At 42.9% G+C, this 16,677-nt stretch overlaps 1 protein-coding gene and 1 pseudogene across 4 annotated transcripts in view; one reads left to right on the top strand and one right to left on the bottom strand.

Annotated features, from left to right (window-relative positions):
- KLHL23 (kelch like family member 23) overlaps positions 1–16,677 on the top strand; it is a 59,186-nt gene that overhangs the window by 26,521 nt on the left and 15,988 nt on the right. The gene's annotated exons all lie outside the window — the stretch shown is intronic.
- On the bottom strand, positions 6,306–8,477 carry LOC101057306 (patched domain-containing protein 3-like; annotated as a pseudogene).

Consider the following 16,677-nt stretch of genomic DNA (forward strand, 5'->3'; position numbering starts at 1 on the left):
AAATACTGTATGTTTTCACTTATAAATGGGAGCTAAATTCTGAGAATCCATGAACACAAGGGAGCAACAAACACTTTAGGGTGGAGGGTTGGAGGAGGGAGAGGAGCAGAAAAAATAACTATTGGGGCCAGGTGCAGTGGCTCACACCTGTAACCCCAGCATTTTGAGAGGCCAAGGTGGGTGGATCACTTGAGGTAAGGAGTTCAAGACCAGCCTGGCCAAAATGGCAAAACCCTGTCTCTACTAAAAGTATAAAAATTAGCCAGGCATGGGTGTGCATGCCTGTAATTCCAGCTACTCTGGAGGCTGAGACATGAGAATTGCTTAAACCCAGGAGGCAGAGGCTGCAGTGGGCTGAGATCATGCCACTGCACTCCAGCCTGTGCAACAGAGCGAGACTCTGCCTAAAACAAACAAAAAACACTGTTGGGTACTAGGCTTAATGCCTGGGTAATGAAATAATCTGTTCAACACACCCCCGTGACACAAATTAACCTGTATATCAAACCTGCACATGTACCCCTGAACCTAAAATAAAGGTTGAAAAACAAAAACAATATAGTAGTCTTTAGTAAAATTGGGGTATACAAATTATAAAAATTCAAGAAAAGAACAAGTTGTGACACAAATTTTATGGACTATATAGCAATGAACATAAAAATATGGCCAACAGAACTGTCTTCTTAAAATCCGGGGCATCGTCATACAGTCTTTAACTCTGAATTGAATTTCGATGTTATTTTGAAGTTGTGAGTCATAGACTGTTAAACTCGTACTGGGGCCCTCTGAGTTAAAAGATAATATTTTTGTGGGGGCCTCACTGGATGGGTGTTGAGCATCCTGCTGAAACCTCCAGTGAATATTGTAGATCCCAACTGGCCGCCTCCTAAGGGTGTTCTGAGCTGGTTTAGGAAGAGTCACTGCAAATTGTGCCACGTTGGATACACAAGATTGCCAACATTTCAACTTTTACCTTTGAAATTCAAAACAGACCACAAGATTGTATACCTACAAGTACCTACAGAGGTTCTCGTTGGGAAATCTGAAATACCAGCACTGTATCCATCAGCCTTAGTAGAGTGTAGTTAATTATTACCCACCCCCCAACTTTTGTTCAGTGGCATTTAAAAGTCAGGCTGAGCATGTATAATCTGTGAACACTTTCAGCAGAGACTTGTGAAATACATCTTTCATTTGAAAGTTCACAGACAAACTTTTGTTTCTAGTTCTTTCCTGGACAGATAAATACATAAAAGTGGTACTTGTGGTTTCCCGAAGGTGTGTTTCTGCAGCCCTCCTCTAACCCTTTATAGCTTTTCCCTCCTCACACCTTGACCATCAAGGAAATGAGTCGTACCTTCTTCCCTGTCTAGAGAACACAGGCCCTCCTTGTGCACGGGCAGACATTTGAGATAAGAGCTTTACTAGTTATATGATTTTTTGAAAACTTTATTTACTGTTAAATATGATACGAATACAGAAATCCACATGAGACAAATGTACAGCTTGAGTTATTAAAGGGCAACTACCTTGCAACTGGCATCCATGTCAGGAGAGAATACCTTGCCAACTACCCCAGACACCCTCCACATGTATCTCCCAAACCCTTATCGATAACCTCTGTCTTCACTATGGGGATTATTTTCTTTCTCTTGGATATTATCCACCTGTATTATGAGCATCCTGTGGCTGCTGTAAAAAATTAAACTAGATGGCAACAGAAATGTGTTCTTTCAAAGTTCTGGAGCCCAGAGGTCTGAATTTGAGGTGCCAGCAGGGCTGCACCCCTGGGGGACCTAGGGAAGAATCCATTCTTTTCCAGCGTCCTGTGGTTGCTGGCATTCCTTGACTTGTGGCCACATCACTCCAATCTCTGCTCCCTGGTCACATTGTCTCCTCCTCTTCCATCTGTGTCAAATCTCCCTCTGCCTAACTCTTATAAGGACACTTGTTGTTGGATTTAGGGCCACCAGGGTAATCTAGGATGACTTTCTTTTCTTTTCTTTTCTTTTTTGAGGTGGAGTCTCGCTCTGTTGCCAGGCTGGAGTGCAGTGGCAAGATCTCACCTCAATGCAACTTCCGCCTCCTGGGTTCAAGTGATTCCCGTGCCTCAGCCTCCAGAGTAGCTAGGATTACAGGCATGTGCCATCACACCCGGGTAATTTTTGTATTTTTTTTGTACAGATGGGGTTTCACCATGTTGGCCAGGATGGTCTTGATCTCCTGACCTCGTGATCCACCCGCCTTGGCCTCCCAAAGTGTTGGAATTACAGGCGTGAGCCACCACACCTGGCCTCTAGGATGATTTTCTTAAGATCCTTAATTACATGTACAAAGATCCTTTTTCCAATTAAGGTAACATTCATAGGTTCCAGGTAGTAGGACGTGGTCATATTTGCATTCAACTCACTACATCACCCAACTGTAAATCTCTAAACACTGTATTTAGCTTTGCTTTGTCTTTTAGCTCTCTTATTTTATAAATTCCTTGTCCATCTCTTCTTTATTTCAACTCCTGGCAGTGTATTTGTTGAAAAACCTTGATCATATATCCTACTTTTTCAATGTTGGTATTTTACTGATTCATGTTGTGTAGATTAGCACATTCCTCTGTTCTCTGTATGTCCTATATGTTGATACTTAGATCTAGAGGCCTAATCAGATTCAGGTTTGATTTTGTTTTTGTCAAGACTACTTCATAGGTGATGATGTGTTTGACAAAAGATACCTAACATTTGGGCCAGGCGTGGTGGCTCACACCTGTAATCCCAGCACTTTGCGAGGCTGGGATCACTTGAGGTCAGGAATTCGAGACCATCCTGGCCAACATGGTGAAACCCCATCTCTACTAAAAATACAAAAAAATTAGCCAGGCATGGTGGCGGGCACCTGTAATCCCAGCTACTCAGTAGGCTGAGGCACAAGAATCGCTTGAACCTGGGAGGTAGGGGTTGCAGTGAGTCGAGATGGTGCCGCTGCACTCCAGCCTGGACAACAGAGTGATACTCTATCTCAAAAAAAAAAAAAAACCAAAAACCTAACGTCTGGTTGTCTGTGATGTTAGCAGCTGTAGATGCTCAATCCTAGATCCTTAATTCATTAAGGGTTGCAAAATGGTGATTTCCAATGCTATTGTTTCTTCCTTTTTTTTTTTTTTTTGAGATAGAATCTCGCTCTGTCGCCCAGGCTGGAGTGCAGTGGCACGATCTCAGCTCACTGCAAGCTCCACCTCCTGGGTTCACGCCATTCTCCTGCCTCAGCCTCCTGAGTAGCTGGGACTACAGGCGCTCGCCACCACGCCTGGCTAATTTTTTGTATTTTTAGTAGAGACGGGGTTTTACCGTGTTAGCCAGGATGGTCTTGATCTCCTGACCTCGTGATCTGCCCGCCTCGGCCTCCCAAAGTGCTGGGATTACAGGCATGAGCCACCGCGCCTGGCCGCTGTTGTCTCTTCTTGGTCTATTTGTTTAAATACTTCTATAAAAAGAGACATTCCCTCATTTACTAGTTGTTTACTCAGAGTTACAGTTTGTGTAGGAAAGGCAGGTTAAATGCTTGATTCTTCCCTTTATTTACTAGTTTGCAAAATAGTTGTTAGCGTCCTCCAGAGATGATTTATTAGGTTTATTTATTTATTTATTTTTTGAGACAGGAAGTCTCGCTCTGTAGCTAGGCTGGAGTACAGTGGCATGATCTTGGCTCACTGCAACCTCCGCCTCCCGGGTTCAAACGATTCTCCTGCCTCAGCCTTCCGAGTAGCTGGGACTACAGGCGTGCACCACCACGCTCAGCTAATTTTTCTTGTATTTTTAGTAGAGGTGGGGTTTCACCATGTTGGCCAAGATGGTCTCAATCTCTAGACCTCGTGATCCGCCCGCCTTGGCCTCCCAAAGTGCTGGGATTACAGGTGTGAGCCACCGTGCCCGGCCGGTTAGGTTTTTAAAAAAATCATTATTTAATCATTTTTAAATCATTAATTTAAACATTTTTTTTCAGTCCACTGCAGTTACTCTTATTCATGCATGATTTATTCCATCTTGAGCCAGTGGAATTGTCTGCAGATTGTTTCCAACTACTTCAGTTAAAACCTTAATAGTTTTTGATAGCTTCTTTGCTATCTTGTATAACAAGATGCACCTGGCCCATTTTGTACAATTCCTGCGTCAAACCTGGAATGAACCATTTGTTTAAGCAGCACTAGTTTCTTTTAGTAAGAAATGGTATTTCTCATTAAAGACTATAGTCTGGATGCTAGGGATGCTTATTGCTACTGGATTGTTCATTGTCTCTAGGCCTAAAATTAAAATACATAATAACACAGGTTGGGTGTGGTGGCTCATGCCTGTAATGTCAGCACTTTGAAAGGCCAAGGCAGGAGGGTTGCATGAGCTCAGGAATTTGAGACCAGCCTGGGCTATATAGCTCACTATAAATAATTCTAAAAATTAGAAAAAAAATACATAACACAAAAGCAGGAGAGGGGTATTAGAATTTAACATGTTTAAGGTTCTAGCATTGTCAGGGAAATGATAAAAGCATTTTAACAACTATAGGTAGCCCTTTTTCCCACAGAAAGTATTCTGGTTCTCAAGGTCACCTGGGATATCACATTGTAACTCATTGCTTTATTCCACATCTCTCTCTCTCTCTCTCTCTCTCTCTCTCTCTCTCTCCCTCTCTCCCTCTCTCCCTCTCTCCCTCTCTCTCTCTCCCCCTCTCTCCCTCTCTCCCTCCCTCCCTCACACACACATACACACACACACACACACACACACACACACACACACACACCCACACCATTCTTAGAATAACAATGCCAACATGCAGTTTGGGTATGAATTTTTAATAATTCCAGATTTTATTTTATTTATTTATTGAGTTAGTTAGTTTGTTTGTTTTGAGATAGTCTCTCTCTCTGTTGCCCAGGCTGGAGTGCAGTGGTATGATCTCGGCTCACTGCAACCTCCACCTCCCAGACTCAAGCAATTCTTGTGCCTCAGCTTCCCGAGTAGCTGGGATTATAGGCACACGCCACCATGCCTGGCTAATTTTTTGTAGAGACAGGGTTTCACAATGTTGACCAGGCTGGTTTTGAACTCCTGACCTCAAGCGACCCACCTGCCTTGGCCTCCCAAAGTGCTAGGATTGCAGGCGTGAACCACCATGACTGGCCGGATTTCTTAAACATTTTAATCAGAAAGCAGATGAGAAGGTGAGGTTGAAACTGGCAAGCTGCCACCTGAAACTTGAGATTTTAGTAAGAAGGAAAGAATGGTATGGAATTCCAGCCAGAAATACTAAACATACATTAAAAGTAGGAAAGTTTAGAGCATTTTGTTCTTCATAAAATTTTTTAAAGGGTTGAATTAATATTTTATTGTCATTTATAATCAGATGGCAGTATAGTTTCCATACTTATTGTAAATAAAAAAAATTACAAGTTTTAAATAGCGAATGGCTGGTTATATTTTCAGAGAACATGATTAGATTGATTAATGGTTGCTTCAAGTTTTTTCTTATTAGCTCCAGATAATTCAACCACATTTTGTCTCTTTTTAAAAAATTGTAAGGTTGGCAGGGCATGGTGGCACATGCCTGTAATCCCAGCACTTTGGGAGGCCAAGGTGGGTGGGTCACTTGAGCTCAGAAATTCAAGAGCAGCCTGGGCAATATGGCAAAACCCCATCTCTATTAAAAATACAAAAATTAGCCAGGCATGGTGGTGCACACCTGTAGTTCAAGCTACTTGGGAAGCTGAGGTGGGAGGATTGCTTAAGCCTTGGAGGCAGAGATTGTAGTGAGCCGAGATTGTGCCACTGCACTCCAGCCTGGGTGACAGAGACTCTGTGTCAAACAAAACAAAACAAAAACAAAACTGGAAGGTTAGCATGCATTTGACTTCACACTCTGAAGCAACATCCTGACAGCCATATCCATTTCAAGGAACATCATACTGGAGTACTTTTCAGAGAGGTGCCCTTCATAATTTCTGAAAGTCTTTAAAACACGATCTTTGTTAGAACTTCCTTCTGCTTTTCTCTTCCCCAGTTCCTAGTATAAGGCATTTATTCTCAGAGGTTCAGCTTTTAGAAAGGCTCTTCCATATAACATTTTTGCTTGTCAACATGTTAGGAGGTCCAATCAACACACACACACAAAAGAAAAGTATTTTCCAGTATTTTTAACACAAAGTTATTGGTTTAAAAACATGTCTATTCCCTTTTATATCTGCTTTTGAAAGAAGTTAGGAAGACAAGGTAATGGAGCCCATAACCTTTGTCTTCTTGAACAAGAAGAAACTTGTCTAAGAAAGTTTGGGGCAGGAATTGCACACAGTTAAGAAGCCCCATGAATCCAAACATTTACTCAGCCTCACTAAAATGACAGCATACAACTGGTTTATGAAATTATTAGAGCTGCTGAAGGGTTCAGAAGTGGACTCCGGGGCGGCCAGCTGGGCTCAGAGTGGAGCAGGGTCAGGATGGACGAGGACATGCTGACCACCCTGAAGACCCTCATCTTCTTGAGAGTGGGGTGGGCAAGTCCCCCCTGCTCTTGAGGTTCACAGATGATACTTTTGATCCAGAACTTGCAGCAACAATAGCATGATGTGACTGCAAATAGTATGATTAGAATGTATGCCAAGTGAAACAAAGGGATCACTGTCATAGAAGTTGCCTCAAATTGCAGTTGTCTGGAAAGCAATGTGAAGTGGACCACCTGCCAAAAAAAAAAAAAAAAATACTCAGCGAGCTCCAAGCAAGTTTTGGGGGCTCCCCAAAACCAGTGAAGACTTCAACTAAAAGTAGAATGTCAAAGCACTGTAATATGATAAGAAACCAAACCCCAAAATTAAACATGAAGATCAGTGTCTGTGCTGAACAGCCCCATCTGGTGGACACAGGATTTGTGTTACCGACCTGAATGTTACCAAGAATTCACGATTCCTGGCATCCGTCGGTGTTAATTTAAAAGAGTTGGATTAAGTGACAAATACAGTAAAGCAAACCCGGCTTTGAGGCAAGGACCCCTTGAAGTAGTCATGCGGTGCTTTTGTTACGGTTCTGGGAACAAGTCTTCCTCATCCCTCCCACCTTCTCTTGGCCTCCTTGTAAACCTGAACCGCCAGGTACCTCAATTTTCTTCATGGCCAGACTGTTGTTAATATTGTTAAATTGGTGGAGGAAATGGGTGAGCCACTGCTTGCTCTGCACGTTGTCCTCCGGTGCTGGGTCTTCAGGTAGTACAGCAGCTGCATGGCTTTGGCCTGCAGAAGTAACTGGCCCATTCCCAAGCTGTCCCCCAAGATGTGTCTTCCAAAGAAGCCGGTCAGGAAGACAAGATGCCCGCTGTGGTTGTAGATGGGGAAGGTGATGCTGCTCAGGTCAAGCGTTTTGTCCACCTGCCAGGCATCCAGGAGCGGGTTGGGGGGCACACAGAGCGTCTGGTACCTCAGGGACACGTGCTGGTACTGGATGTGGCTTCCGTTTCCCTTTGGGACCTGCAGATCCTGCATCACGCTGCCCAATTTACCAACTTCGGCAAAGGTATCTGGTTCCAGCTATAAGTCGCTGTGGGAGACCACCAAAATGGAGGCGAAATTGGCCTCGGGGCTCCTCCTGGAGAAGCGGTAGGAGTCGGTGGTGGTGAAATGGCCCCGCATGAAGCCCACTCAGCCTTGGCCGGGCTCCCCTGGGCGCACGGCTCCTCCAGACCTTCTTCGTCCTCGGGCAGGTAAAGGAAGCCGGAGCCCAGCACGGCCGGCAGCATCATGGGCGCCAGAGGAAGATCAGGGGTGCCCACCACCACCCCAGCCACTGGAAGGCGCGGGACAGCGGCCCCTTCAGGCGGTCGGCTTGGCAGTCGCGGGCAGACGGCTACGGATTCGGGGTTTCGCCCCAGCAGGGGTGCGTCCTTCCAACCCACGCCGGGGTGGCTGCGGCCCCTTATCCAGCAACGGTCGCCGCTCCGAGGGCTGCCCTGACGCCCAGACCGGCCTCGATTCGGTCCTTGGTCCCACCCCGGGACCTCCACCGACCCGGACCCAGACCTCGAGCTGCGCTGTCTGGCCCCGGCCCGGCTCCGGCTTCCCCTCCGACTCTGACCGACCCCGCTCGGACTCCCGGCCCGACTCCGGCTAGTCGCCCAGTCCCTCTTCCTGGGCGCCAACTTCAGCTCCCGTTTCGCCCCAGGCTCGGGTCCGGCTGCCCCACGACCTTAGAGGAACAGAAACTCATTTCCAGGAAGCACAGGCGGGACGGCAGGTGAAAAAGCCGCTGCGGGGAGCAGATCTCCGCCCCACCCGACGGTTTCCTGGAGGCATTCTAGGGGAGTCTGAGCTCTGGCGGCGCGCCCCGACCCGGAGGCGGCGTTGGGAGCACGTGGCTGGCCCGGATGCCCAACGAATCTTAAATGTGTTTGAGGCGTGCCTGGGCTCTCGGGTTCAGCAAACACAAGGAACGCTGCTTCAGGGCCATCAGATGTGTGCTTATCCTACGGGACTCGCAATTTATTGGGAGAATTTGGTGTTTCTCTCATACACAACACAGAAATTACACATGTCCTGAGTGTCAGATATTACCTTTCTTGGGGTTCACCCAGTAGCATTTTCAGGTAACGCTTTTGTGAACTTGATACAATTAACTTAGTTATTATTTTTATTCTCTATTCACAAATGTAACATGTGCATACATTCTCCTTGTGAAGAAGTATAGAATGAAAAGTGGAGAAAAAAATCTAAACCTCTTTATCCCATTCCTCTTAAAGGAAATGTTAAAAAGTGGGTCTACATCCTTACAAGCCCTTTCTATGCAATACATGCATATCAAAGATATAGCAAATATACCTTTTTCATAAATATTATACTATTCATGTTATGCAGATTATATTTTTCATCTACGGTGGCAGAGGATTTGAACATGTCAGTGCATATAAATTTATATTATTTTTTAACTGCTCTATACTTTTCCAATGTGTAGATGAAAGATAATTTCACCAGAATCTTATTGATGGACTCATAGATTGTTTAGTCATTTGCTTTTATAAATAGTGCTCAGTGAATGAATGTCTTTTATTTAACCTATACACAGGAACCATATCTGTGAGACAATTTTTTAGAGTGGATTCACTAGGCCAAAGGATAGGTTCTTTTAAAGTTTTAGAGCTATTGAGAAATTAAAATCCAAAGAAGTTGTATTAATTTATATCCTCATAAGCAATATATGAATTTGCCATAGCCTATCCCACAGTGTCAGCAAAGTGGTTTGTGCCACTGGTATCTTACTTTGGCTTAATTTTGAATGTATTGCTTAGCATCCTCATCTTTCTTTTTGAGTGAACTATCTTATCTTTTGTGTGCCTATTCCATTCAGAAGTTTTCCCTGGGGATTGCTGAGATTTTCTTCTTGGTTTATAGGAACCATTTATATTTTTTAAAAATGACCACCTTTCTTGTGACCAGAGTTACAAGCTTCTCCCCATTCTGCTCATTGCCATGGCTTATTTTTGTAGTTCAATTAACTAATAATTTTATGAGTTCCAAGTTTTTTGTCATAATACTTTTTTTTGTGATTATAAAAAAAGTTACTAGAAAATTTAAACCAAAGTTGTGACCAATAGAAATGATCATTACTGGCTGGGTGTGGTGGCTCATGCCTGTAATCTCAGCATTTTGAGAGGCCAAGTCAGGAGGATTACTTGAGGCCAGGATTTTGACACCAGGCTGGGCAATATAATGAGATCCCATCCTTAAAAAAAAAAAAATTTAGTAGACTGGGCTCAGTGGCTCACACCTGTAATCTCAGCACTTTGGGAGGCCGAGGTGGGCAGATCACCTGAGGTCAGGAGTTTGAGACCAGCCTGGCCAACAGAGGAAACCCCATCTCTACTAAAAATACAAAAATTAGCTGGGCATGGTGGTGCATGCCTGTAATCCCAGCTACTCGGGAGGCTGAGGCAGGAGAATCGCTTGAACCCTGGAGGCGGAGGTTGCAGTGAGCTGAGATTGCACCACTGCACTCCAGCCTGGGTGACAGAGCAAGACTCCACCTCAAAAAAAAAAAAAATTAAACATTAGCCAGGTGTGATGGTGCACACCTGTAGTCCTAGCTACTCAGGAGGCTGAGGTGGGAGGATTACGTGAGCTCAGGAGGTGTAGGCTGCAGTGAGCTATGATTGTGCCACTGCACTCCAGCCTGGGTGACAGAGCAAGACCTTCTCTCTAAAAAAAAGAAAGAAAGAAAGAAAGGAAATAAAAGAAAGAAAGCAGAAATTATCATTACTGTCTTGGCTGGATACAACTGTAGTCTTCAAGTGTATTTTGTAGCTTTGTATTCCCTATTTGAGTTTTTCATCTTGCGTAGCTGTAATAGATTTAAAAGTAGTTCTAACTGGACATCTTTCCATAGTGACATCCACCTTCTATGAAGCTCTGTGCTTTTATTCCATAAATTATAAAGAAGTTATTGGCCATTACAATGGATGAAATGAAACTTTGAAATTTTTTTTCAATGAGGAAGCTCAAAGTTTGACAAGAAAACAGCTGCAAAAATATAACAAAACATCTGTGGAAGTTGCACAGCATCCTGGCTCATAAAATCAGGATCGGAAACCATCAGTCTCCTTCCCGTTTCTGTTTCCTTTCTTGTCTGTAAAAACCAAATATTTAGGTCAGGCACAGTGGCTCATGGCTAGTCACCATTTTGGGAGGCCCAAATGCGTGGATTGCTTGAGGCCAGGATTTCAAGACCAGTCTGGACAACAGGGGAAAACCCTGTCTGTACAAACAATACAAAAAATTAGCCGGGCATGGTGGCGTGTACCTGTAGTTCCAGCTACTTGGGAGGCTGAGGCGGGAGGATCACCTGAGCCTAGGAGGTTGAGGCTACAGTGAGCTGAGATCACACCACTGCACTCCAGCCTGGGCGACAAAGCAATACCCTGTCTCAAAAACAACAACAACAAAACAACCCCAAACATTTGGAAGAATTTAAGATGAGGGAAAGGAGAGCCACTCGCCCAGTTCTCCAGTGGCCTAGTGTCCCTAACTTGTAGAGCAGCTTTACTTCCAGTCTTGGGGCTACTTTGCAGTCAGTTCTTTGATTGGAGAAGCGCCTTGCACTTTACCAGGCTTTCCTTATGAGCAGATAGTTACGGGTTAGTCTATAAGACATTATGATCATGTCACTCCTCTGTTCACATCCCTGCGATGACTCCACATTTCACTCAGAGCTAAAGTCAAAGTCCTTACAATTATATGCATGGGTGCTACAACGACTCACACAAAGATGGACAGCCATAGGCCCGGGTGAAATCTCAGAGAGTCTGGTTTCAAACAGGAAGATGGGAGCAATGGATACTGTGACAATTGACAGTCTCTGCCAGACATTAAAATGCTATGAAGCCACTATAATTAAAATTCTGGGCCGGGCACGGTGGCTCACACCTGTAATCCCAGCACTTCGGGAGGCCAAGGCAAGCAGATCACTTGAGGTCAGGAGTTCGAGACCAGCCTGGCCTACATGACAAAACCCCATCTCCACTAAAAATACAAAAATTAGCCAGGCGTGGTGGTGCACGCCTGTAGTCCCAGCTACTTGGGAGGCTGAGGCAGGAGAATCACTTGAATCCATGAGGCGGGGGTTGCAGTGAGCCAAGATCACACTACTCCACTACAGCCTGGGCAACAGAGTGAGACTCTGTCTCAAAAATAAAATAAAATTCTGCTGTGTTATATTTCAAAATAATGTAAGAAAATTCAAGAAAAACCTCTGGGGTAGTGAGACATGAATAGACCAAGGATAATTGAAAAACATTTATCTAATGCTAACTTTTCTTATATGCCTGGGTGCATATTCATGGAAGGAGTGTAAACTGACACATTTCTGGTGAACAACTGAGAAAAATATATTAAAATTACCAATTGAAGACCGTTTCGAACATGAGAGTATTTTGTTAGGGCAGGAATGTTTCTTGATGTGTACTTCCAGGCTTAAGTAGCTCTCCTGGTTTAATGCCGCTGGCCTCTCTTCTCCTCCTCACTTGCTTCTCCCTAAGAAAGGAGGGGTGACTCCTCTAATTGTTAAATTTGTAAAGAATAAACTGGGAAGACCGCATTCAGCCCATCACCTTCCTAAAACCTGCATGGGGAGACCTATGTTTGAAGAACATTGCCTATGATTAAATGGAAAGAGATCCAGAATTGGGAAGCTCTCTTATCTGCAAATGTAAGCAACATGCTTCAACATCAGCTGTCACCAGTAATGAAGTGACATTTTAATCACCTGTCTGCCTCTTTTGTCTTGTTTCCTAATTGGCTTAGAATTTGGGTGAGGATGAGGAGTGTCATTTATTGCTGTAAGATCCAAACACACATCCACGGGTTTATCCTACAGACATACTTACATATGTATGAAGTTACATGTGTACAAGGTTATTCATTGTAGCATTGTTTATAATACCAAAAGACTGAGAGCAATCTGAATGTCCATAGAGAGGATTATTTAAATAAGACACTGTTGCACAATGGACTACTATGCAGCCAAAAATATTAGTAAGCTCCAAGATATATTAAAAAAACAGAATCACAAAACAAAAACAAGGTACAGAATTGTGAGTATAGTATGCTATAAATTGTGCAAGAAAAAGAAAAATATATAAATATCTGCTAATACCTTCATAGCATATTTCAGAAATAATATATAAGAAATTGGTCAGTTTATTTATTTTATTTTGCCTCCAGGGAAGAAAACTTGGTACGTAGGGGCATTTTCTATTTGATACTCCCTAAAGTCACAGAAATCATGGGTGAGTGCAAATTCAGAGCAGAAATCATGTGTCTGAAAGTACTATTAAGTACCTGTATCTTTCAAATCTTGTTAGTAGATGGTTACAAATTAATTACTCAATCTTTCTGTCAAATCAAAATGCATTTGTACTTATTTAGCTAAGGTGTAAAGTGAAGTGATTATTATAATTTTACTTTTTTTAAAACTTAATTATGTTTCATTAAATTAGCATATAATTGAGTACCTAAATGAAACTTTCAGATAAATAGAATAAAAACAGAGGTACAAGGAGAGTTGCAGTACATGGCAAGTTTCATCGTGAAAAGTTTTTTATTTGCCTTATTTTCATTTACTCAAAAAAATACTTATTGAGAGCCTCCTCTGTGCCTTGCTTTAAAAACTCTGGGAAAATGGGAGCAAGACACTCTCTTTTCTTAGTATGGCCTACTCTAGTAGGGGACACAGATAACAAGTAAACAAGCAGGCCAGGCGCAGTAGCTCACACCTGTGATCCCAGCACTTTGGAAGGCCAAGGCAGGCAGATCACCTGAGGCCAGGAGTTCGAGACCAGCCTGGCCAACATGGTGAAACCCCATGTCTAGTAAAAATACAAAAAAATTATCCAAACATGGTGGCACACACCTGTAGTCCCAGCTACTTGGGAGGCTGAGGCATGAGATCGCCTAAACCCAGGAGGTGGAGGTTGCAGTGAGCCAATATTGTGCCACTGCACTCCAGCCTGGGTGACAGAGGAGACCCTGTCTTAAAAAGAAAAAAAAGTAAGCAGTAAGCTAATTTTTTAAGTGATAGTACTAAAAGACAATAACACAGAGCTATGACAATACAGAGTGGCTAAAATGGGAGAGGAGGAAGGATTATTTTTTCCAAGTTGATTTTTGGGGACAGATACAATTTATTAAAGAAGCATGTATAATATGCCCCCCGTGCCTACTCCTGTTGTGGGCACTGGGCATGAAGCAACATAGAAGGTTAAATCTTTGCTCTCAAGAAGCTTAAGACATTCCATTGATACAGACTGACAATAAACAAACAAGCAAATTGATATTAATATGCAGAGTCAGATTTACTGTGATACCGCAGGGAGGGCTGGTAATTGCTGAGGGCCATAGAATGTTCTAGGTGGCAAGTGGAAGCCAGGTTGCAACAACTACACATTTTTACATAAGCATTTCTAGTAAATTGCCTAAATCCTAGAAGGAAGAACTGAAGCTCCAAGACTCCAGCAATTTATGATTTATTTTCACATTCTTAATATTCACTTTCATACTTAATTTTTATTTATTTTTATTTTTTTATTTTGTTTTTGAGACGGAGGCTTGCTCTCGCCCAGGCTGGAGTACAGTGGCGTGATCTCGGCTCACTGCAAGCTCCGCCTCCCAGGTTCACGCCATTCTCCTGCCTCAGCCTCCCAAGTAGCTGGGACTACAGGCGCCTGCTACCATGCCTGGCTAATTCACCGTGTTAGCCAGGATGGTCTCGATCTCATGACCTCGAGATCCGCCCGCCTCGGCCTCCCAAAGTGCTGGGATTACAGGCGTGAGCCACCGCGCCCAGCTCATACTTAATTTTTAATTGCAATTTTTATATTTTGTTTCTTTAAAAAATGCCCCCCCCATTATAAAAACTTCAGGCCCCACAAAATTTGTATGTTCCCATAATAAGATAACAGGTGGTAACAAGTTTGTTTTTTTTTTTTTGTTGTTGTTGTTTTTTTTTTGAGATGGAGTCTCGCTTTGTCCCCAGGCTGGAGTGCAGTGGTGCTATCTCAGCTCACTGCAACCTCCACCTCCCAGGTTCAAGTGATTCTCCTAACTCAGCCTCCCAAATAGCTGGGACTACAGGCGCTCACCACCATGCACAGCTAATTTTTGTGTTTTTAGTAGAGAGGGGGTTTCACCATGTTGGCCAGGATGGCCTCGATCTCTTGACCTCGTGATTCCGCCCACCTCAGCCTCCCAAATTGTTGGGATTACAGGCGTGAGCCACCATGTCTGGCTGGTAACAAGTTTTATGAAAAAAAATCAGAATGAAGATGATGGAGTAAAACCGTTGTGGGGGAGGTACTATTAATATAAGGTGGTCAGCTACGACCTCTCTAATAGATGATGTTTGTGCTGAGCCCTGAAGAAGCAAGCTATAACCTTGGAAACAGTAGGTACAAAGGCCCTGAGGCATGTGTACTGTGAAGCCATCTATAGACTTATTATCTAAGAGGATGTTCCCTAGGCTAAATTAATTCTTTTAGAATATTTTATATCTCCAAAATCAAGGATCAGTTATATTAATAAATACATACACTTATTAAGCTACCCATTTATAAGAAATATAAAAGGTGCATTTTCATGAAAATAGGTTCATTTTCTTCAGATGAGGCTGGAATTTAGGATTGTACACAGTCTACAGGCTGACTCCTGCATTCACCCTTGTCTTCTACAGTGATACTCCTGAAATCCTAAAATGATTAAGTTCTGTTTCTATCAGTTGGCCCTCCTAACACTCTGCCTCTAAGAACCAGAACAAACCACTTTGCATTTTCTGCGAGTCATGCACTGTTTAGACACTAAGGAGGCCTGAGCAGGAAGAATCTGCCGGTTGATAACTCTTAGCTCTGTTTTTAGAATAAACACACCCATTTAATGAAAACAGTGTGTGCACTGAGTGTTATTTTAAGGGAAACAGAACAGAAAGGAGAGATGGGAGAAAACCAAAAGAGATCAAAAGGCTATTAAACAACCTGGAATTAATAATATACTTTTAAAAAAAGTTTCAACCAGAGTATCCTGTTTCTTTGCTGTCTACCTCCTATTTAAAAAATGGTCATGACAGAGAAGCATGATGAATTTAACTAGACTACAAGTGTACTGAGGCAGAAGGCAGAGCCTAAGTTTTATTTACTTTTGGATCTTTAGGGCGAAGCACATGGTAAGCACACCATACATATTTGTGCAATTAGGAATTCATGTTAAACTGTGTGATAGCAACCATAATTATTCTACACCACGTGGTGATAACATGGGTTTCATTTTATATATGGATTTCTCATTGTTTTTCCAAGGCCTGCCCACAAAAAAAAACACAAGAAGATGAGGTGAAAAATTCTAGGCCCTGCCGTGCAGCCACAGAAAATAGGAACCTGCCTGACTGTGGACATCAAATGAATTTCAAGGCCTGGAACCTGGATAGCATGGTTCACTGAGTCTAAGAATGATCACCTTATATGGTAGTATAAGTTGTTTCTGAGCTGATATAACTGGGAATATAGAAGGCAGGGAGCCTGTCATTCTCTGCCTCTTTGACCTGGTAGATAGTTTGCTGTGCAGAGCTGGCAAGAATGCAAACTTTATGTGTATTCTGGGACATACAAGGGAGGCAATGGGAAGCAACATTTATCCTCCTGCATCTCTATCTTGTTTATATTCTTTGCTCTGCTTCTTAGTTCATCCAAAACTAAACCAAAGTAAAATCAACTTGAATGAAATCCAAGTCTTTATTCTCTCCATTCCCCAAACCTAGGCCAGATTCTATGGTCTGATTTTCAGCTTACATTCTATTGTCCAGCTCTGTTTTTACAGTAAACACACACATTTAATAAAAGGTGACAATTTGTGCACAGCGAGTATTATTTTAAGGGAAGCTACGGGAATATACTATTGGCCTCAAAGAGCTGACTGTCTAGTGAGGGAGATAAAAAGTGTAAAAACCACTACTATCTCTAAAGTCAAGACAAAGTTAGAGGGTCTAAGACCTATGGTAAACTAGAGGATGTTCAATCCAATAGATGTAATAGTGTAGAAATAGGCCTTTTCAAATCATATATATATATTTTGTTTGTTTGTTTGTTTGTTTGTTTTTGAGATGCAGTCTCGCTCTG

This window comes from Pan troglodytes, chromosome 13, assembly GCF_028858775.2.
Source record: "Pan troglodytes isolate AG18354 chromosome 13, NHGRI_mPanTro3-v2.0_pri, whole genome shotgun sequence".
Taxonomy (NCBI): domain Eukaryota; kingdom Metazoa; phylum Chordata; class Mammalia; order Primates; family Hominidae; genus Pan; species Pan troglodytes.